General features: G+C 62.7%; 1 protein-coding gene across 4 annotated transcripts in view; it reads right to left on the reverse strand.

Annotated features, from left to right (window-relative positions):
• RAI1 (retinoic acid induced 1) overlaps positions 1 to 20,688 on the reverse strand; it is a 101,868-nt gene that overhangs the window by 69,198 nt on the left and 11,982 nt on the right. For 2 of the 4 annotated variants that reach the window (XM_031467437.2, XM_064494809.1), the window contains exon 2: positions 248 to 388. The exons of 1 other annotated variant lie outside the window; for it this stretch is intronic. The gene's annotated coding sequence lies outside the window, so the exon portion shown is untranslated. Of the gene's footprint in view, positions 1 to 247; positions 665 to 20,688 lie in introns of those variants that run through there. One more of the 4 variants, XM_031467438.2, reaches the window with a different exon arrangement.

Genomic DNA, 20,688 nt, shown 5'->3' on the forward strand with positions numbered 1-20,688 from the left:
TGGCACAACCAAACTGCGACCAAAAAAAAAAAAAAAAGAAAGAAAGAAAAGAAAGAAATTCCTTCTCCTGAGACCGATTCCCTCAACCGGTGTGGAAAACCCCAAACAGGCTGATCGGCAACTCCAGCCAACATCGCGGCGCGGCGGGAGGGGTGCCGATGGCGGGCGGCGACCCCCGCCGGCGGCACCGGGAGCCCTAGCTCCCGGATCGGCCCCCGAAGACACAAAGCTCCGCCGCCAACAATACCTGCGGGCTCCTCCTGGGTCTCCCGGGCGCCGGCGCTGCGCGTCTCGCCGCCTCCCTTCCCCGCGCCGCCTCTCCTCCTCCTCTCTCGCTCGCGCGCGCTCTCCCCTCTTCTCTTCCAGAACGCGGCGGCCGGATGAGATCCTTGGGAGAAAAAAATGTGAGCGCTCGCACGATTCCTTTCTCTCCTCCCGCCGCTCGCGGCGGCCGGGGGCTCGCTCCTTTCTCCCTCGCGCTCCCGCGCGCGCCGCGTCTCTCGTGCCCCGCGTTTCCTTCTCAGCAGCCCCTACGAGCGCCCTCAGTAGCCATTATTCACGGGCCGCCGGGGGACAGGAGGTAGAGACCGCCCCGTGGCCGCATCCACTCGGCGAGCGCGATGCGGGCGCGGGGCGCGCGCGGGGAGGGGCGCGCGATGAGGGGGCTTGGCAGCGCGCAGCCCGCGCCCCAGACGCGGGGGAGGGGAGGAGGCGGAGGGGGCAGGGAGGGAGGAGGCTGGGGGAGGAGTGGGAGCGGGAGGAGGGGGCGCCCGGGAGACGCTCCCGCGGCTCTCACCGCAGGGGCTTGGGGTCACCGGCTAGGAGGCTCCGAGGCGCTTAGGGACTGGGGTTGCAGGGCGGGGGGCGGGTGGCAGTGAGTGTTTTCGTGCGCGCGCGCGCGCGCGCCAGAGATGGAAGGGGAGGGAGGGAACGCTTTAATATTTTCCCAGTGACTTACGAGCCCGTGGGTGAGCTCCTGGCTGCGCGTATGGGTCGGTGTGTGTATCAGTGTGGCTGTGTATTTCTAGCCTGTCCTCTGTGTGAATGTCACGGGGTTTGAGGGTCTGCTGCGAGCTTGTGAATGTTGTTTCTGGGGCTCGGAGGCACCAAGTGATGCGGTGCCTGCGTTGGGTTGTTTGTGTGAGATTGTTTATAGGGGGTTGTGGGACTGCGCCTGTGTGGGCTGTGTCTGCGTGAGGGTGTGTGCGTATGGGATTGTGTCTGCGTGGGCCTGAGTGTGTCTGAGGGGTGCCGGGACTCTGCGGGGGCTCGTTTGCGTGGGGCTGTGGTTGTAGGGGCGGTGAGCCCATGAAGCGCTGTGGGCCGGCGGGGGGGCTGTGTTCTGCGTGTGGGGCCGGGGCGGGGCCGGGGCCGGGGCCTGGCGTTGCGGGGGGGGGGGTCCGCGTGGCGTCGAGGACCGCACCGCCGCAGAAGAGCCGCTTGAGGCGCGAACAGGCCGCGCTGGGGTTGGGGCGCCGCGCGACGGGTGGTGCGGAGGAGAGAAGGCGGAGACCAGGGGGCCTGCATCCCGCGCCCCCTCCGCACCAGAGACGCGGCTTGGGAGATCCTGGCATTGGCCGGCCCCGCGGTCCTAGAGGACCCCGCCAGGCCGGGGAGACGCCTACGGGCTGGGGGCAGCGAGCACTGAGACTCGGAGATCCGGGAGCAGCCTAGGGTGGGAGGCAAGGGCGGCCCGCAGAGGGGGGTTGCGGTCCGAAGACAGCAGAGGACCAGGTCGAGACAAAGAAGAGCGGGGCTGGGGCCTCGAGGCGGGACCGCACCTCCGGTTCCCCGGCGGCCGAGGGGCGGCCCCTCCTCGCCCCAGTCCCGGCGCCGCCGCCGGATCGGCCCCAGAGTCCTGGGGACGCGGAATTACGCGCCCCGGGCCGGGCCACGGTGGGGGGCTCAGAGCGGAGCCGGCGGGCGCTGCGCCCTGGGGCTGTGATTGAGCGCTCGGCTGGCCCGCCCCTCGCCGCCCACGCAGCCATTCATTCACTCATCCGTCCTCTCCCTCCACCACCCTGCCACCCAGACACGTGCCTGGCCTATCGTCCGTCCACCCGATTATCGCGCCAGGGCTCATGCTGACGTGTCCGGGTTGGCTCAGTCCACTTTCTCTGGCTCGCCAGTCGGCCCATGTCACACACCTCGGCACACCCACCTCTGGCAGGAGGGGAGGAGCGCCCCCCACAACCTCTGTCACTCCCGTTTTAGTCTTCAGTGACTGCCCGACCCCTGTCCCCACCTACTAACCCCCAGACTGCGGTCTTCATACACCCTACACCCCACCCCCGCCATGATTACAAGCAGTGGGATGGGGGAAGAACGGGGTGTGAGAAGAGGTCTTGCGAGAAGATCGCTGTACCTCCAGGTGCTGTGCCTCTGAGGGCAGTCTGTGCAGGACCTGGTGGCATGGAGGCCACTAGGACCCCAGTGGCCAGAACAGTCACTCCCAAATCTGCCACTGGTAAAGTATCAACTGGGGACTCAAATAACAGGTCCCTGGGCTCGGGCCCAGACCTCATCGAGCCAATCACCCAAGCCTCTGCACACGGAATCAGCATCTCACAGCCAGGCTTGGGAACTGCCGGCCTAGAGCATCTTACAGCCTGCCCAGGCCCGAGTGTGGCCACCTGGGGCAAGAGCAGATCTCTCTCCCAGAAATGGACCCTAACCTTGCCCTCTGGGCTCCGCTGGTAAGGATGTGGCAAAAAGAGAGGCCAGCTGCAGCTACCCACTCTCAGCCAGCAGGCCCTGGGCAGCCCTGCTCCTCCGTGGACCCCAGGCTTTCCATCTGCTTAGTATCTATCTTCAGTTATCCGACCTGGGAGTTTGGGCACTCTGTCCTGAGGCTGCTGAGTCGACCAGGGGACACCCGCTGTGCGCACCATGCGACCGAAGAGCCCCAGTCCCTGCTGGGACCACCAACCTGGCCACAGACGAACTCATAACCCCTGTCACAGTGCCGCCTGACCCTCAGCCTCAGATGGTGCCTGTCACATCCTGACTCGGCCACCTCCTCCAGGCAGCCACCCAAAGGCCAGGTGGCAGGTGGAAGAACGAGGACAGGAGTGGGTGCCTCCTTCCCCTAGGGGGCAGGCACAGACTCCCTGGCCTCCCTGGTTTCAGCCAGATCAGAAGGAAAATGTCAGCTCCCCCAGCCCCTCCCCACCTGTCTCCTGGCTGTTCCTTCAATTCACCAGTTATGATCTCACCTCAGGGTCTTTGCACTTACTGGTCCTTCTGCCTGGAGTGTTCTTCCTTATGATCTAATGCACCATATAACTCACTGATGTACTTCTTTTGTAGGTGTTTTTGTCTGTTTGCTCACTGGCGTACCCTCCGTCCCTGGAGTGGTGCCTGGTACACATTTAGTAAGTATCTGTGAGTGAATGAGTGAGCCTGACCCCAGCCAGCCCAGGGCTTCCTCTTCTTTGCACCCACAGCCCCCCTGGAGAACAATGGAGGGGGGCGGTGAGAGCAGCAGGGCAAGGACAGAGTGTATGACTCATCCAAGGTCACTTAGCAAGGGCCCTTTGTAGATTCTGGATTCCAAGCACACGTCTTAAGAGTCTGGAACGAGGTGGTGGAGGGATATATCCCAAAGGGGAGCAGGGCCCTTTTTCGGTATGGCAGAGGATCCAGATTCACATCTGCCAAAGGAGGACAGCAACCGCCGAGCTGCACGGCCCCCAAGGCGGGATCTGCCAGTCTCAGAGAAGCCGGGTTCTGAGCATACACGATCCCCACCTAAGTTCCTGCTCCCTCTGTGTGTCTCAGTGCCAGGTCTGGAGGAAACGCTGATATGCACTTAGCAAATGAATAAGCAAAGTGATAGCATCAAGATTGAGACTCAGGCCTCCATGGTCCCCAACCCCTTGCTTGTTCCATCAGATCAGACCCTAGTGGCAGGATTCCATGGGATGGTGGCGGCAGCGCCCAGCACCCAGTGCCCAGCCGGCCTTCCATTCACACGGAGGGACTGGCTGCCTGTCTGTAGACCTCCTGCTCCAGCCAGGGGTCTGACTCTACCGCCCACCGTGTGAGTCCGGCTCCTGGCGGGGGAGTTCTGTGGGCCAGGGGAGGGGGGTTCAGGGTCTCAAAGGGCCAAGGCTTCCTGGGGCAGGGTGGCTGTGTCCAGACGCCACCCAGGGTTAAATAATCAACAGGAGCCAGGGCAGGGACCCCAGGCAGGCAGTGTGGTCAGCAGGGCTCACTGACAGGCCACCAGAGAGGGGGTTCCACCCTGGTGGGTACGAGAGGCAGAGAGGAGGGGCATGGACCCCCAACCAGGCCAGATGGGGGCCACTGAGACCCAAGAGTCACATTCAAGCTCAGCCCTGGTCTGGTAACCCCTAGCCTTGGGGTGCCATGGCTCTCCTGAGGAGAGGCCAGAGGGCCTGCAGGTGTCCAGGCCCGGGGTCAGAAGTGGGCCAGCAATTTCAAATTTCCATCTTTCCCTCAGACCAGTCACCCTCCCCATTCCACAGACCGGTTCACTGAGGTCGACCGCTGACCTGGCCCCAGCACCCGGCCTGCATGCAGCAGAGGTATTTGCCCAACTGCTTGGCCAGTGTTTACTGAGCACCTGCTATGTCCCAGGGACTGTTCTGTGCGTGAGGATTCAGAGCAAGGGATGAGACAGAGCTGCCACTCCTTCCAGTCCGGAGACAGTCAAGAAACTGAGTGACATCGTGCGTGACATGTAGGTAAGGTGGGCTGTGACAAAGCAAATAAAGCCGGGGAGGGGGCTGGGAGCAGTCGTGGGAGGGCTGTCTTCCCATCAGAAGGTCACGGAACCGCACCTGAAAGGCTGCGGGAGTGCGCACACGGCTCTGGGGATAGAGTCGTGAGGAATGAGGGACCAGCAGGAGCAAAGGCCTGGAGGCAGGAGCAGGGTCAGCTTTCCAGGAACGGCGGAGTGCAGCGGCTGGCGAGGAGAGGAGTGAGCAACGGGGCGTGTGGGAAGAGACTGGGACAGAGGAGTGGCAGGGCCACCCACGAGCCCTTGTCCCCTTGTAAGGACCACAGCTTTCACAAGGCGTGAGGTGAGGCGTCCCTGCGGTGCTCTGGCCGCCCTCAGGCCCCTCCACCGTCCCCCGGGTTGCTGGGAAGAGAACACAGGTGGGGCCAGGGTGGGAGTGGGGTGGCCTGGCAGGGGGGAGCCCATGCAGCACCAAGGAGGCACCGGATTCTGGGTTTATTTTGGACGCAGCACCAACAGGATCAGCTGATATGTTTGGTCTGAGCAGCTAGGAGAGAGGGGCCCCTCAGCCAGGTGAGCGCGTGGGGCAGGCTCGGGGGGCACCTCAGGAAAGAAGGCCCTGCCCCCGGGACAAGGTAGTGACCTCCATCCCGTTCATCAGCTGCTGAAAAGGCCGTTTTCGGCTGACGTGCCGGGCACCCTGCCTGCCTGGGTCGTGCACCGGTGACTGGACAAGTCAAGGTCCTGCTCCGAGCCTCAGTTTCCCTTTTATGAGCGAGTGGGTCCAGGTCAGCCTCCTCCGAGGGTCCCGGAACTTCCGTCCCCGTGGCCCCTGCCGCTCTCGTAGACCAGCAAACGTGACCCACCCCCACATCGCTCCTTGGTCGTCTGGGCCTGAAACCCCCCTTGAGGCCCAGGGAGACAGCAGAGAACAGCCCCCAGGCCCGGTGGGCCAACCGTTCCAGCCCTGCTGTTCCCGTCCAAACCTCTCACACCCAGCACTTCCCGAGAGCTGGGCCACCATGCGGACTGAGGGCAAAACACTCGAGAAGTGTTCTTCTCTGAAAGCAAAGAATTCAATGTTTTAGTGGGGTGGGGGCGGTGCGGGGAGATCAGGATTATAAATCTCTGAGTTCCCTTATGTTTTCGGCACGTTCTCAGTTTGTATGCACCCCCACCCACCCCAAGGGCCCAAGGGCTGTGGGAAGATCTGGGGTCTCCCCACTTAGGTTCCAGCAGAGCCGGGACAGAGGGGCTGCCTAGTGTCCACCTCTCCTGCCGGGGCTGGGCTGTGGCCCCAGGGGACGGCTGGGCCAGGGTCCGCTCGCCAGTCCTGCCGACTGTCAGGCCGAGCCCTGTTCTTCCTCTGCCTGCCTTCGGCCTGTATGACCCCTGATCTCTGCTGTCTGTGGTTTCTCTGCCATCTGTCTGTCCATCCTTCCTTTCCAGACTGTGGGAGGCCAGCAGGCAAGGAGCTATAGCTTCAGACTCAGACAGGGCTGACCCACCTGCTAGGGGACCCCCTTCCCTGGGTGTGGGGCCTCGCCCAGACGTCTCTAACCTCTCTCTCTCACACACACCCTGCCAGGAACCCCCACAGCCTTCATCTGCTGGGGGACCCAGGCCAGTGCAGCCCTAAGCACCCCCACCCTCACATCACCTTCCTTTCCCAGCGCCCAGCACACCTGAAGACACTGACTGTGTCCCTGAGCTTAGAGGGACAAGGCCCTGGATTCAGAAGGCAGGGGCTGGAGGCTGCAGGCAAACCTCAGTGGGGAACGAATGGGAAGAAGAGGGAAGACAGACAGACAGGCAGGAAGAGGGATGAAGGGCGGGGGCGGAAAAAGGAGGAGGGGAGATACAGGAGCAGAGGGAAGGGGAGGAGAGGGGCGGGCAGGGGCCTGCCTGCAGCCTCTCCTGCTCCGCATTCTCCGGAGAGCCCCTGGGTCCAGAGGACGTGCCTTGGTTCCCTGCTCTGACCAAGACCACCCTCTCCAGGCACTTCTGGCCTGGCTAGGATCCTAACTTGGCTGTGGGAGCAGCTCCTGGCAGTCACCTGCCTGTCTGGCGCCCAGCAGGGCCCACTTAGGGGCTGGGGGCGGCAGTGCGGCCGAGGGCTAACCAGCCCTCCGCACCAATGCAGATGGACCCCTGGCACCAGCCACAAACTGACCCTCGGCCCAGTCACAGTGTGAGCACCCCACCCCAAGCTGACCCCCGCCCTCTGCCGTGAATGGACTCCTGACCCCAGCCACAGTCTCCAGCCAAGACTGACATTTGGCCCTGCCGTGGACTGACCTCTGACCCCAGGCCCAGCCTGAGCCTGAACCCTGATGCTGGCAGAGGCCCCTCTCGTGGGCACAACCCTCCGGAGACCATGTGGGGAGGAAGGAAAAGCCCAGCTCAGGGACACCCCACAGCCCCAGCAAGAAGCACTGTCAACCCGCCGTGGACCACCCTGGGGTCTCAGGGCCTGTGGTGGCTGGGGCGGGCCTGGGGCAGCACACACAGCCAGACACCAGGGCACAGCCCCCGACATGGGCACATAGACATGCAGAGACACACCCCGGCATGCTAAGGTGCAGACGCCAGCATGCAGATGTGTGCACACCAGGCTATCCCCACCCCGGCCCCATCTCACTGGGCCCCCGGGCCCCCCAGCCAGGCACCACGAGCAACAGCAGACCTCCTCTCTTGAGGGGCTGTGAAGCCGTCCTGGCCCTCCCCGGGGCCCCCAGGGGCTGCTTCTGCCTGCCACCAAGGGAACCCAGCAAGAGGGTGTGCCTTACTCCCTCCCCCAAACTCGGGGCAGCTGCCAGTGCCCCATTTCACAGAGGGCCTGGCCACGTCACGCAGCAGGTCGGAGGCAGTCAGGACATGTGGAAACACACCCCTAATCAGACACGTGCGTGCATGTGTGTGCACCGAGGAGGTGCACAAGGGCACTGCACAGACCCCTCTCTGGGGGGTGCCACGCGGACTCACACACCTGGGTGGCGGGCTCCTGCCTCCACGTCATTTGTCCCCTGACTCCAAAGCTCATCGGTATCTCTACCTCAAGGTGACTAACCACTCCTCAAGTGACCCCTCCAGCCCCTTCCCAGCTCAGCTCAGAGCTCCAGGGCCTCTGCCCCCACTCAGCTTGGTGGCACCAGGGATCCTGCCCCTAGAGACCTTCCTGGCCTGCAGCCCCCAGAGCCAGGCAGGCGAGGACCCCTGAAGTCCTCCTGACCTTGTCCCCTGCAGCTCCTGCCTGGCCCTGGCCTGGTTATGATGTGCCCTTGGTCTTTGGCATGACGTGGCCAACTCCCTCCCTGCTAAGGGAGACCCAGTCCCCTGCCCCAGCTGCAGGATGAGAGAGACACGTGCCCAGCTTCTCCTGGGGCAGGTGAAGCCTGGGGAGCACTGAAGTCAGAAGCCTGAATTCAGGGGTACCCGAATCTGCAGAGATCACTTCTGGAAGGATGGAGAAGAAACTGCTGATCATAAGGCAGGGAGGGGTGTTTGTGGAGCTGCTGTGAGTGGGGGAGAAGGAGGGAAGAGGAGAAGGAGCGGGGAGGGGGAGGGGGAGGAGGGGAGGGGGAGAGGGAAGGAGGGAGGAGGAGGGGAGGGAAGGAGAGGGGAGGAAGGGAGGGGGAGGAAGGGAGGGGGAGGAGGGGGAGGTTACCAGTCTCGTGTTTCTCCTCCTGGTTTGGCTTCATCCCAGAATTCCCGGATGGAAGCCAGGTGATAGGGCTGGGGGATGGCACGCAGAGCCAAGCCGGGGCTGATACATCCCCATGGAACCCGCCCCACAGCAATCCTTAGAGGTGGGTGTCTTGAGCCCATCTTAGAGATGTGAAAACTGAGGCTTGGAGAGCAGGAGGGCAAGGCACTCAGCCCGGGCGACCTCGGGTCCAGCCTGAACCACTGCCACTCCTATCCACCTGTCAGGCCCAGGGCCCCACTCAGCAGTCTGGCCCGGGCTCACGTATGGAGGGCAGAGGAGTCGAGCCCTGGCTTCAGACGCCCTAATGGGCTCTCCTGGAGAGCTACTGGGCGATGAAGTCACACATCCCACCCTCCCACACGTCCGCAGCCAGGAAAGGTGCTGCCCCTGCCTGCCCCCAGTGCAAGTCCAGCCCCGCCGCAGCCTGCCTGTGTGTCCCTGGGCGGCTCCACAGCCTCTCTGGGCCGGGTTTCCACAGCCGAGGAAAGGGATGGTGCTCTGCTCCTGCTGACCTCACGGGGAGGCGGGGCAGTGATCTGGGCTGGAAAACAGGCTTCTCAGCTGTGATCTCTCTCACCGAGCCCAGCCAGGAGCTCACAGCTGGAGACCAGGAGCACCCTCCCAACACAGCCCCCGGATGGGGCAGGTGTGAGGACCCCTCACTGGACGACCACCTTGGTCAGCACGTGCCCCGGCAGCCCCCCCCCGCAGTGCTCTGGGGGGGGGGGCGGGGCTGCTTGCTGGTCTCCCAGACGAGTCCACGCCGCTCCCCAAACCCACGGCAGAGACTCACACCCACCTGCTTCCTGCCACGTTTCTCAGCCTCAGTTTCTTCACCTTTAAAGTGGGAGAACAGCAGGGCCCAGGTTGTGTGGACTCAGGGAAGTCAGTGCTTGGGAGTCGGCGTGGGACCTGCCTGCTTTATTTCTGGGGACGATGGTTCCCTCCTGGTCTACCGAGAGCTGAGCTTTCAACCTCTGGGATCAGTATCAAATTCCAAGCTCGTGGCCATGCTCTGAACATTGCATCTGGAAATTCTGTGTGGCTGTACTGCTGGGGCAAAGCCCACCCACACTTCCTCCCAAAGCCGAATGGCCCCAGACACCAGCTCTGGGCTGCTTAGCCCTGAAGCCCGTCACAGCCTCCCAGGAGCCCAGTGCGGGGCAGGGAGGAGCCCAGGGAGCCCCACGCCACAGGCCCAGGGCCTGGGGCTCAGAGAGGGAGCTGAGGAGGAGGAGAGGCAACAGGAAGGCAGAGTTTGCGCCTCCATATAAGGAAGAGCTTGCTCACAGACACAGCTGCCCAGAAATGGAGTGTGCAAGCTGCCCAGGAGGTGGTGAGCAGCCCGTGGCTGAGGGCGTGCAAGCAGAAGAGGGGTCTCTGGGTGGAGATGCTGCTTGCGCAGCTTGGATGCGGCCGAGGAGGGCTGGGGAGATCCCCGGTCGCTTGACTTGACCAAGGCCATGTGAGCAGGCATGGAACTCCAGGTCAGAGCTGGAGACCAGAGCCGCCACGTGAAAGCCTGCAGACCTACAGACAGTGCCCGACGGGGCCGGAGAGAGGTGCCCAGCCCTCCAGTTGATTCCCTCCCCCTGCTCACCTATCACAAAGCACTTAATTTGCACGGGCAAATTCCTTCTTTTAATTTTAAAAAGTGAAAAGCACACAAAAGTACAAAGGAAGAATACTACTCAGCCATAAAAAATAATAAAAAATGCCATTTGCAGCAATTAAAAAAAAAAAAAGTACAAAGGGAAACAATCCAGGGTCCCCTCGCCCTGGGACAGCTACCACTACCATTTCCTTCTGGTCTTCTCTATGTACATCAGTTTCGATCAGAAATCCTAGGATGCTCCGAATTTTCTTTTTGATGGAGAGACAGTCCATACACTGTAAAATTCACTCTTGTGCAGCACTTGTTGGTGTATACACAGAGTGGTGCAGCCATCGCCACTATTTTCAGAACGTTGTCACCCCCCCCCCCCAAAAGAAACCAGGACTCATCAGCAGTCACCCAGTCGCCTGCTCGCCAGCTGTGTGGAGCAATTGCCTCTTCCTGGCCTCCCTGTGCCCACCTCTGCCCCCTTAGCCCTAAGGCAGCCAGAGGGAGCAGCTACATAAAACCCGAGTCAGATCACACCCAACACGCCCTCAGAACACCCCATGGCTCCACCTCACAGTTACACGCACTTCTACGCAGCCCACAACCCCCAGTGCAATTGGACCTCTGCTACCTTCGACCTCAGCTCCACCCACCCCCCTCACGCCCTCGGCTCCAACCGCACATCAAGCCTGGGCTTGCCACAGGGCCTTTGCACTGGCTGTTCCTGCCACCTAGAACGTGCTCCTAGGTGTCTGCTGGATTTTTCCCCTGACTCTCTCCCTGTGGTTCTGCTTTCTTCTTCAGAACACTTGTCACCTGACGTCCTTTCTGTCCTGGCTCCTCCTGCCCTAAAATGGCAGCTCCATCTGTCACTTGGTGCCCTGCTCTCAAGCCTAGCACAGCCTAGCACAGAGTTGCAGCTCAGTGAGGATCTCGGTTGTTCCCAATAAAATTAGCAACGTAAAAGGAGCGAACGCAAGATCCAAGCACCCACAGAGCAGAGGAGGAGACGTGGTGAGCTGATGGCCCTCTGCCTGTGGGCACGCATGGTGACAACCACACGGGGCCGAGAGGTTCACAGACAAATTCAAATTCCGGCGTCTCTTGGAAACAGATCTGGTCCTCCAGAGAAGCACACAGCCGCATGACCAAGTCAGCAGGCACCGAGGCCACTCCCTGCGCTGGCCCTGCTGACCCCACGCCCTTCGCGCTCAGGCCAGCTCCTCCCCAGGCTCACCAAGCCCCCACCCCGTCACCCTGCCAGTTCCATCCTCCATCCCCTCCATACTGCGTCCGCAAAGAGGGTCTGCGCCTCACTTGCCCCCTTGGGCCCCCTACACTCACCTCCCCCATCTGACAGAGCTGGGGGGCACCCCCTCCATCCAGGCCTCCCCAACCCTGGCCGATCCCAGCACACAGTAGGGCGCTGAGAAGCAGGAAGCGTCATCAAGGGACTGAGTGAACAGCCCCCACCCGGAGGGACCCACAACAACTCGGGCCTGGAACAGTCCACTGGGGTCCAGGTGCAGCATCACACGTACTGCTGCACAGGAGCACAAGATGGAACACCTGGGGGAGGTGAGGGGCAAGGGGGAGAGGCTGGAGCCCGGAAGGGCTACCGCAGCCGGGTGTGTGTGCATGTGCGTGTGTGTGCACGTGCGTGTGTTTTCACGCCAGTGATGGGCTCCCCAGTGGGCAGTGTCCAGAGTCCTCCCAGGCCTCAGTCTCCCCATCTGCACTCAGGGCTCCCCGGATCGCCAGCCCCACCTCCCCACCCAGAAGAGGGGAGAGGAGAGAGGTTTCTGGGTGCAGCAGCCCTGCTCTCTCATCCGTCAGGATTTTGCTGCATTCCTGTGAGTCATTCTCCAAACAAACCCATGTGAGGGAGAGAAGGGAGTAGGGGAGGGGGAGACGGGAGGCTCGGGAGGCTCGATGCAAACCCAGCCTTGCCTCCCGCCTGCTCCCCCCTCAACACCCGCTCCCGCGCACACATGGGGCCCCCCCAGGCAGGGCTCTGGAGTAGGAGTCTGGTTGGCTGTGCCACAGGCTTGCTGTGTGACCTTGGGCAAGACCCTTGCCCTCTCTGGGCCTCTGTGGAAAATGGCCCTGAAGGCCTCCACCTACAGGATCATGGGCTTCTGAAGGGGCTGTCTGCCTCAAATGAGGCAGGGCATTGGGGGAAGTGTGCCGTGTCCCTGAAGCAGCCCTTCCCTGCTTCCTTGTCTCGGTTTCCCCACCTCCGAAGTGAGAAGAGGACAAGTCCTTGGCAGGCACAGGGGACAAGGGCACAGCTCCCAGGTCTCGCCGGGCAGGGGCCGAGGCTCAGGCAGAGCAAGCTGTGCCCATCACAGGCCACCAGCCACCCCTGACGGGGCCAGCCCAGCAGGCCTCCCACCCGAAGTCCTCCCTCCTGCACAGAGGCGGGCTGTGCCTTCCCCGGGCAGGAGTGCCAGGCTTCACTCACAGAGCCGGGCCAGGCCCTGAGGAGGGTCCCTGGGCAGACTCTTGCTCTCAGGGTGGGGACAGGATGCCGCTGAGACAAGGAGGAAAAATTCCCACCCTGCAACGGGGAGGACTCCCTGGCTGCAGCTGTGTGCCCGCACACCCGTGTGTCCCTGCATAGGTGTCTGTGTCTCTGTGCACAGTGTTAGCAGAACAGCCCCCCAGGAGTCAGTGAACACCTGGCCTCTGAGTCGCCCTCCTGTGGCCACCGGGCCTGAGTGGTGGCACGTGCAGTGGCCCCAGTGCCCTGGTCCGCTCTGTGTTTTGGGGGGAGGCTGACGGTGGAGGGCGTGCCCGTATGTGTGAGAAGGGGCGTGGGTGCCTGTGGACGTGACCGCAGCAGTGGAGGGGGTGTGTGCGGCCCCAGCGGGCTGGCGTCCAGGGATGAGAACGGGGTGGGAGGATTTCCTCCTAAGACACCAGCTCTTAGAACTGCCCCCACTCCCCCAGGATCTGGCACTGGCTCCATAAACAGGTTCCAACCCCCGGGGAGCTGCACCCACACGTGTGTGTGTCCCAGGCACGGGGCTGCTATTCGGGGGCCCCTTGAGGTTCAGCGCAAAGCTCCAGGCCAGCTGCCCAGACAGTGTGCTGACACATGTCACTTTGGACCCGGCATTAGGGTTCACGGAGCTCGGGCAGGGGCCCATCTCCCCAGTCAGGCCTGGAGGCCACAGCCTGGCCCAAAGGAGGGGGCCCAGGGCCAGGGGAGGCCAGGGGCCTGGAGTGGGGTGGGGGCAGACCCCAGGCTGTGCAGGAGGGAGACCTTGGGGGGCAGCCAGGGGTGTGTGGCCGCTGCTCCAGGCCAGGCCTGGAACCCCCGACAGCGACCTGCACGCTGGGCAGCCTCGGGAAGGGAGGGAGGTGCCACGGAGCAGGGTAACCAGAGCCCCTGGGGACCTGGGTGAGGAGGCAGCAGAGGGGGCGGCGGGCGCCTGGGGGCGGGGAAGAGGCGCTTCCGAGCCTGCGGGAGAGACTGAGGAAGTGCCACACAGAACCAGGCAGGGAGCCCGGGCCAAAGCAGCACCCGCCCCCCCCCGCGCCGCCCCCCACAGGCGGAGGGGAGGGGCTGGCCCCGCAGGCTGTCTGTAAAGGGTCACTCTCGTCACAGGGCCAGGCGCTGGGCCACCGCGGGGCCCAGGGAGAGACCGCAGGCTGCGGCTCCGCTCCTGACGCGAGTCCCTTCTCACTGGGCCTCAGTCTCCCACCTGGATAAGGGGCGCTCCGGCCCACCCGGAGCACTCCTCAGTGCCTGGAGTGCAGGGCCCCCCTCCACCCCCCGCAGAGCTGGGAAACGGTGGGCGTACCCCCACTGGCTCCCATCAGTTGGCTGGCGCCCAGCCCTGACAGAGCCTGGTCTCCAGACTGGCCACTGCTGTGCCCTCACCTCGTCTGGAATCCCTCGGTTATGAAGAGGGGACCATGGGTAGAGACAGCCACCACTGAAAGGTGGGGACACAGAATGTCCCTGAGTCTCGAGCATGACAGGCAAAGAGCTGCCTGGAGACATAGTGCGAGATGTGGGAGATGGTGACCCGTCCACCCAAGCCCACACCCCACTCTGCAGCACGCAGAGTTCAGGATGCCACCTGGTCGCTGGCCTCGCCCCTGAGAGCAGCCGGGGTGGGGGGGCAGGAGGCTGTGAAAGCCACGTGGTGTCATTTCAATCCAGGCTGCGAGCACTCCCGCTGTAAACCAGGGGCCTGGCTTCCTTCCAGAGTTTATCAGGGGCTCTCTGCCCGGAGGGGCCAGCCTCCACACGGAGAGGACCCACATCCACAGGCTGAGCGGTCCTAGGGGGACAGAGCAAAGGCAGCAGAAAAGAGGGTGCAGGGAAGCTGGGGGGAGGGGAGGGGGCAGCAGGGGGGCAAGGCCTGAGTGGGCAGGGCACCCCCCCTCTACTTCTGGGAGATGGGTGGGCTGCAGCTTCGAGGCCGGAGTCAGGCGGCAGGGCTTGAAGACTCCAGGAACCTCCTCCTGCTCTCCACACTCCGCCTGGCCCCTCAAGTGCTCAGGGCAGCTGGAGCACCACCCCTCTTCAGAGTGTAGGTCAAAGCCCTGCCCAGGTCTTGCGGCCTTTCGCCCTCCCCCCCTCCGCCCAGTCACACCAGCCCCTTAGCTGTTTCTACAATGTGTGAAGCACGTTCCTGCCTCAAGGCCTTTGCACGGCCATCCCCCCCCCTTACAGTGCCCTTCGCCCAGACACCCCCAGTGCCCACCTACTGCCTCTAGTCAGCTCCTCGGTGAGGCTTTCCTGACTCCCCAGTTTAAAACTGCAAACATCTCCCCGACCCCTGAGCCCCTTCCCTGCACTGTTTTTTCTCACTGCATGTATCGCCTTCTAACCTCCTCCCTGGTACTGTCTCCCACTGGAACAGATGCTCTACCGGGGCAGGTCCTCTGCTGTGTTCACTGACGTGCACCCGGAACAGCGCCGGCCTGAGGCAGAGGCTCAGAAAATGTGAGCGACAAATAAAACATCTGTTACCTGAGACAGGAAAGCCCCACTGAAAGGGCGAAACCTTTAAAGACAGTCTGCCTGCCGGAGTTTCAATTCTTTTTCCCCCCGAGACGGCACAGGGAGGAAACACGGGCCCTCTGTCCCAGCTCAGTTTCCCCCCAAGTCAGCAGTTGGATCTTGGGTGGGAAGGGTGGTCCTGAGTTTCCTTCCATCCACGGACCAGCCTGCATCCTGGCCATCTCCCCTGGACGTGCTCAGGTACTGACCAAGTTGACCCCCAAACGCTCCCCATCCACCCACTGCTCCCCCAGGACACTGGCCATGCAGCCCTGGGCTATCCCTGGGCCTGCCTTTCCTTCTCAGACCCTGTCTAGCCTTTGACCACCTGGATGCTCGGCCTGGCCTCCCTCCCTCCAGCTGTTACCTGGCCCCATCCCTGCTACCCAGGCTTCTCGCCACCTCTCAGCTTTTGCTGGAGCAGGACCCGTTGCCCAGCTCTGCAAATCTGATGCCCACTCGCCCTCTCAGCGTCCCTCTCCACGTCTCCCTCAGAGCCCTCAGGGGAGCCAGCCTGTCCCGTCTGGGCTGCGCGCTGGGGCTCTGCGGAACGATCTTGAGCTCCCCACCGTTCTGCGGGCTCCCTCGGGCCAAGGAGACAGGAGCTCAAGGGACACTTCCTGACTGAATGATGTAAACCAGTTAGCAAGAAGGTGAATTCATGAGCGAGAGCCTAAGCAAAACGACTGTGGAAACAGGTCAGCAGTAGCGTCCTGGGTCCTTCGCCAGGTCTCCTCCACAGCTGACGGAGCTCCTGCATGGAACCCCGTGGGGGTCACATCTGAGGAGCATGGCAACGACAGCCACGCTGTATCAGTCTGCGTGGGCGAGGCTACGCTGCTGTAACAAAACCCCCAAGTCTCAAGGGCTTAAAACAACAAAGGTCTACTTCTCGTTCACGCCGCAGGTCCTGCTGACCAAGCAGTCACACCAGGGCCAAGGGAAGGAGGCCTGGCAGGCGGCCCCGGCAGCGCAGTGCCCAGCCTGGGAGGGACACACGTCCACGGCCAGCACTGGCCCACGGCCCCACCCGACCTCAAGCCATCCTGGAAGCCCGACCCTGCCACAGGCCTGTGGGGACGAGGTCTGGGCCAAAAGCTCCAGCACCACCTCTGATGACACCAACACCACCACGAACAGCAGAGGCCACTGACCTCGTGCTTCCTGCGCCCTGGACACTGGGCTGAGGGCCTGAGGTTGAATTTCACCTAATGCTAATGGCATCGTTCTGGGCCAAGGCTACGAACACCCCCATCTTCCAGACGATGAAGCCCAGGAAAGCAACCCACCAAGACCACACGGCTTGGATGCAGCAACACTGAGGTCGTGTGACCCCAGGCCCTCAAGGACCCTGCTGCGGACCCCACTGTGGGCACAGGCTCTCAGCTCCCCACCTCGCGGCTGGCCGAGGGGTCCCCACCAGAAAGGGCTTCCTCGCTCTGCCAAGCCCCATCCCCAGATGTCCCCAGTGCCAGAACCCTTGAGGACAGTCCCGGCTTTTACTGAGAGAGAAACTGAGGCCCAGAAGGCGGAGTGACGGGGCCAAGGCCACACCGCGGGGCTGTGCATGACCACGATGAGATCACAAGTCTATCCACTGTGCCCTGACTGTCCCACTGGGTGCCAGGCATCCACAGTGTCCACCGGGGCCCTCGAGAAGTGAGGGTGGTCGCACACCCCTGCATTCCTGCAGGCAGGTCCACCTAGGAAGTGTCCAGTTCCTGGCCAGTGAGCCTGTGGCCCTGCCTGCCTGGGCCAGGCTCTGAGGAGCCAGCTGAGTGGCCGACACCTGCAGACTGTCTGTTCCCAGGGGGCAGCCCCATCAGGGAGGCCAAACAGGGATGGAGGGAGGTAAGTCTCGACTGCAAGGTTCCACCCCCAGGACTTCAAAAAACAAGACCATAGGACCTTCAGAGAAGCCACATGGCGTGTCTGTGGAGGGGGGTCGAGGAACAAAAGACAAGGGGTCAGTGGTGTTGAGAACAGACCCACCAGGAGTCAGATCCAGCTCTGCTCTGTGACCTTCACCTCCCCGAGCCCCCACTCGCTCATCTGTAAAGCAGGGTTCTGAGGAGCACAGGTGAGTCCTGGGACCCCTGACACAAATGTGGTGGCCGTCATGATTGCTACTGGTATTTATTTTGCCCACCACCCCCCAGGAACCTGAGCCCCAGACCATGATATGTATTTCCTGAGTTACAGGGGGCCCCGCACCAGAAAGGTCCTGGGTGCAGACTGGCACTGCCTGTCACGAGAAGGAGCGTCTGTCATGTGGTCCCTCCCAAACGCCCCGCGGCCAGGAGCTTGGTCAGAAAGAGCCCCACCTGCACCTGATCCCCAGCATCCAGGCCCCAAAGAGCATGCCCGGCTCACAGCACAGCCAGCCCCATCAGGCCAGCTGCCCAGGGCAGCCGTCCTTCCCCGCCTCCTCTGAGCCCACCCCCCGCCCAGAAGTCCCTTCACCAACCATGGCTGCCCACCCCCTAGCTGCTGGGGGTGGAGACAGGAGGCAGAATTTTCCATCACCTACGAACCCTATGCATAGCTCCCTGCCCCAATCATCAGCCCACAAGCATCTATTAAGCACCTGCTACCTGCCATCCACCTCGAGATACAGAGCTGCAGAGGGCACAGCCCACCTCCCACCCAAGCCCACAGTCTGGTAGAAACACGCCTGCCTTGTGGGAGCAGCCCAGGCCTGCGGGAACACACTCAGGCTTGCAGGGTGCACAGACCCCCTCCCGCGGCTGAGTGACCCTCGCACATGGCATGACCCCGCCAGCCTCTGCGTCTCCACCTGCAGGACAAGGTGGGCATCACATCCACCTGAGGTGCAGCGACAAGCTACGGACGCCAAGAGCTGCACGCAGAGCCTGGTACACAGTAGGTGCTCAACCCATGGGGGCCTCATCCCTCCCCTAGATGGGCAGGGCAGAGCCCTGAGGCACGCCGCTAGAGACCTCCCTCCAGGCTTCCACCACCTCATCAATCAGGGAGGACTGTCCGCCTGGCTGGGATGCCGCCTGACGCCCCTGGCCGCCTGCCCGTTCCCCTCCATCTTGTCTGCAAGGACATCTGGACCGGGCTGGAGTGAGCCAAGTTCTGGCTGCAGGCCAGGTGTGCTGGGACCCCAGGAAACCAGAAGAAGCCCACCCAGCAGGCCCCATGGCCACTGAGCCACCGGCAGCTGCACGCACACAGTTGGCCCGCAATAAATGCCCAAGGTTGTGCTGGAAAAGGGGATGGGGTGGAGGCCAGGCCAGGCCCTGAGATGATGTGGGCTGAGTTCAGAGGGACCAGTTCTGGCCCTCGGGGCAGCAGGGAGCCACTGAAGGTTGCTGGGTGGCACAGGGACCTCTGCCCACACCTCCAGCCTCAGCCTCACCACGGTCTGTGAGCTCACGCTTTCTGTCCCTTACTCCCCGCCACAATCAGGCAACATTCTGCCCCCGGCCTTTGCTCCAACTGTCCCCTGCCTGGAGGGCTGTTCCCAGCCCGATTAGCTCACTGCATCCTTCTTCCAGGCCGAGCACAGCGGCCCCTCCTGACCTTTCCCGTCTGGGCTCAAAAATGTTCCCTGCTTCCTCTCAATTGGCCCTTCTTACATGAGAGCCAAGTACTCCTGTCCAGGCCCACCCACCCAGACAGGTGACATCGGAGGGCAGAGCCCCAGCCTGACCTGCTCCTGTTGCAGCCCTGCTCATACAGGGCGGGGCCGGGGTGGGGGGTCTGTGAAGGGCCCTGCATTACCCTGTGAGCTTCCAGCTCTGAGATGGCACAGAGGAAGGACGCTAGAACCCCCCCAGGAGATGTGGATGGTGCAGACCAGAGGGGAGGGGGCTGGAGAGCGCAAACAGAGGGGCTAGGGTGCAAGTCGGGGGGTGGGGGAGAAGGGCGTCTTGCAGAAACTGCTGACCAGCCTCCCTCTCCCCTCCTCTCCTTCTCTCTGCAGGAGAGGGGATGTGGGCCTCTAACCAGGCCCTCCCAGCGGCTCACCCAGCGGCTCACCTGGCGGCCGGCTGGAGGAGCAGTGGCAGGTCCTACAGAGAACAGCTTAAGCCTCAAGGCTCCCCAGAGCGGAGGGCGTGGGGCAGCACTCAGCCTGGCCCCAGTGCCACCCCAGGTGCCAGGCAGGGGCAGGGCAGTCGGAGCAGGTTGGCCTCAAGGAACTGTGGGTCTGGGGGTGGGACACACCCCAACTCCCTCACTCTGGGCTGCCCCACCCCCAACAGAGGGCCCAGACCATCCACGGAGGACAGAGGCTAGCCCTGGAGGGGCAGGGATGGGTTTCAGGAAGGGTGGGAGAGAGAGAACTGGCCTGAGGCCCTTGTTCAGATGGAGGAAAGAGCTTCTGAAAGGCAAGGGAGGTGGAGCAGAGAGAGGGCAATGGGCTCAGAGAGGCAACGTGGAAGGTGCTCCCAGTGAGTGACCACCATCCTTACTGCTGGTGCAGAGAGGGTGACATCCGGTCAGGCCATGGGCAGCAGGCGGTCCTGCAGGGCCTTGAATGCCAAGCCAGAGCTGGCCGGTCATGCTGGAAGGCTGGGTGTGCGGTGAATCAACGACACCAACCTCCACGCCGGCTCCACACCCAGCGCTGCACTCAAGGGAGGGGGTGAGCGGGAGCTCGGGGCAGCTGGAGAGGCTCAGGGGGCCCCCCACTTCCCTGCACCAGAGACAGGTAATTAAGGCTGGGCGGGGGACGCGCAGCTGCTTCCACAGCACCCGGCCAGGCAGATACAACTGAACCCACGTCTGCGACCATTAAGAATGAGGAGGCGCTCCAAGGGCGGCAGGACCCACAGGGATGCTGAGACCTGAGTCCCCCCAGACTCAGGTGTGGGGGACCCCAATGACAAAAGCCCTGGCCGCAGGGGGCCCACCTGGGACTGAGGGGTGGGCTGGGGTCTGGTCTAACAGAGAAGGCAGGTGTCTCTCTCCCACAAACAGCTGGGGAAACAGGCCCGGAGGAGCACGTCACTCACACAGGGCCCTGCACGGGGGCCAGAGCCAGGCCTCAGCCTGCAGTGGCTCATTTATTCAGCACTGGCACAGCAGCGGCCAACACTGAGGCCAGTTCTAAGCACTTCAGTATTCTCTCACTTGATCCCGCTGGCAACTCCAGGGGCTAGTGGGTACTTACTACGGTGCTCCCCATTTTACAGAGGAAGAAACTGAGTCTTGGAGACAGACCTGATTTACCCGAAATGTCACGACATGGAGAATTTGAACCTGGGCCATCTGGCTCCAGAGGCCGGGCTCATAACGAGGAAGCCACAGCACCCTGTGTGACAGGCAGGGAGGCAGCAGGGAGGAGTGGGGACTATGACTAGGAGGAGGCTGGGGGAGACTTCAGGCGCCACCAGTCATGGCCTGGAGGGAGGCAGACCATAATGCTGGTGAGCTGTAAACTGGAGCTGGGCTGAAATTACCCAGGACTGCTCCCTGGCAATAAATGCCCTATAGCGAGGAAAAGTTTTTTTTTTTTAATTTTTTCCCCAAACACTGGTCACCACGCTCTAGGGCGAGGGTGAGGCCGAGTGAGGCCTTCAAAATGGGTCTGTGGACCAGAGGTCGCAGGAGGACAGCTGGTTCGACGCACAGCATAGCGCCTGGCGGCCACCAGGCCTCAGACACACTGGAGGGCAGAG

The sequence above is a fragment of the Camelus dromedarius genome, chromosome 16, assembly GCF_036321535.1.
Source record: "Camelus dromedarius isolate mCamDro1 chromosome 16, mCamDro1.pat, whole genome shotgun sequence".
In the NCBI taxonomy this organism is placed as follows: domain Eukaryota; kingdom Metazoa; phylum Chordata; class Mammalia; order Artiodactyla; family Camelidae; genus Camelus; species Camelus dromedarius.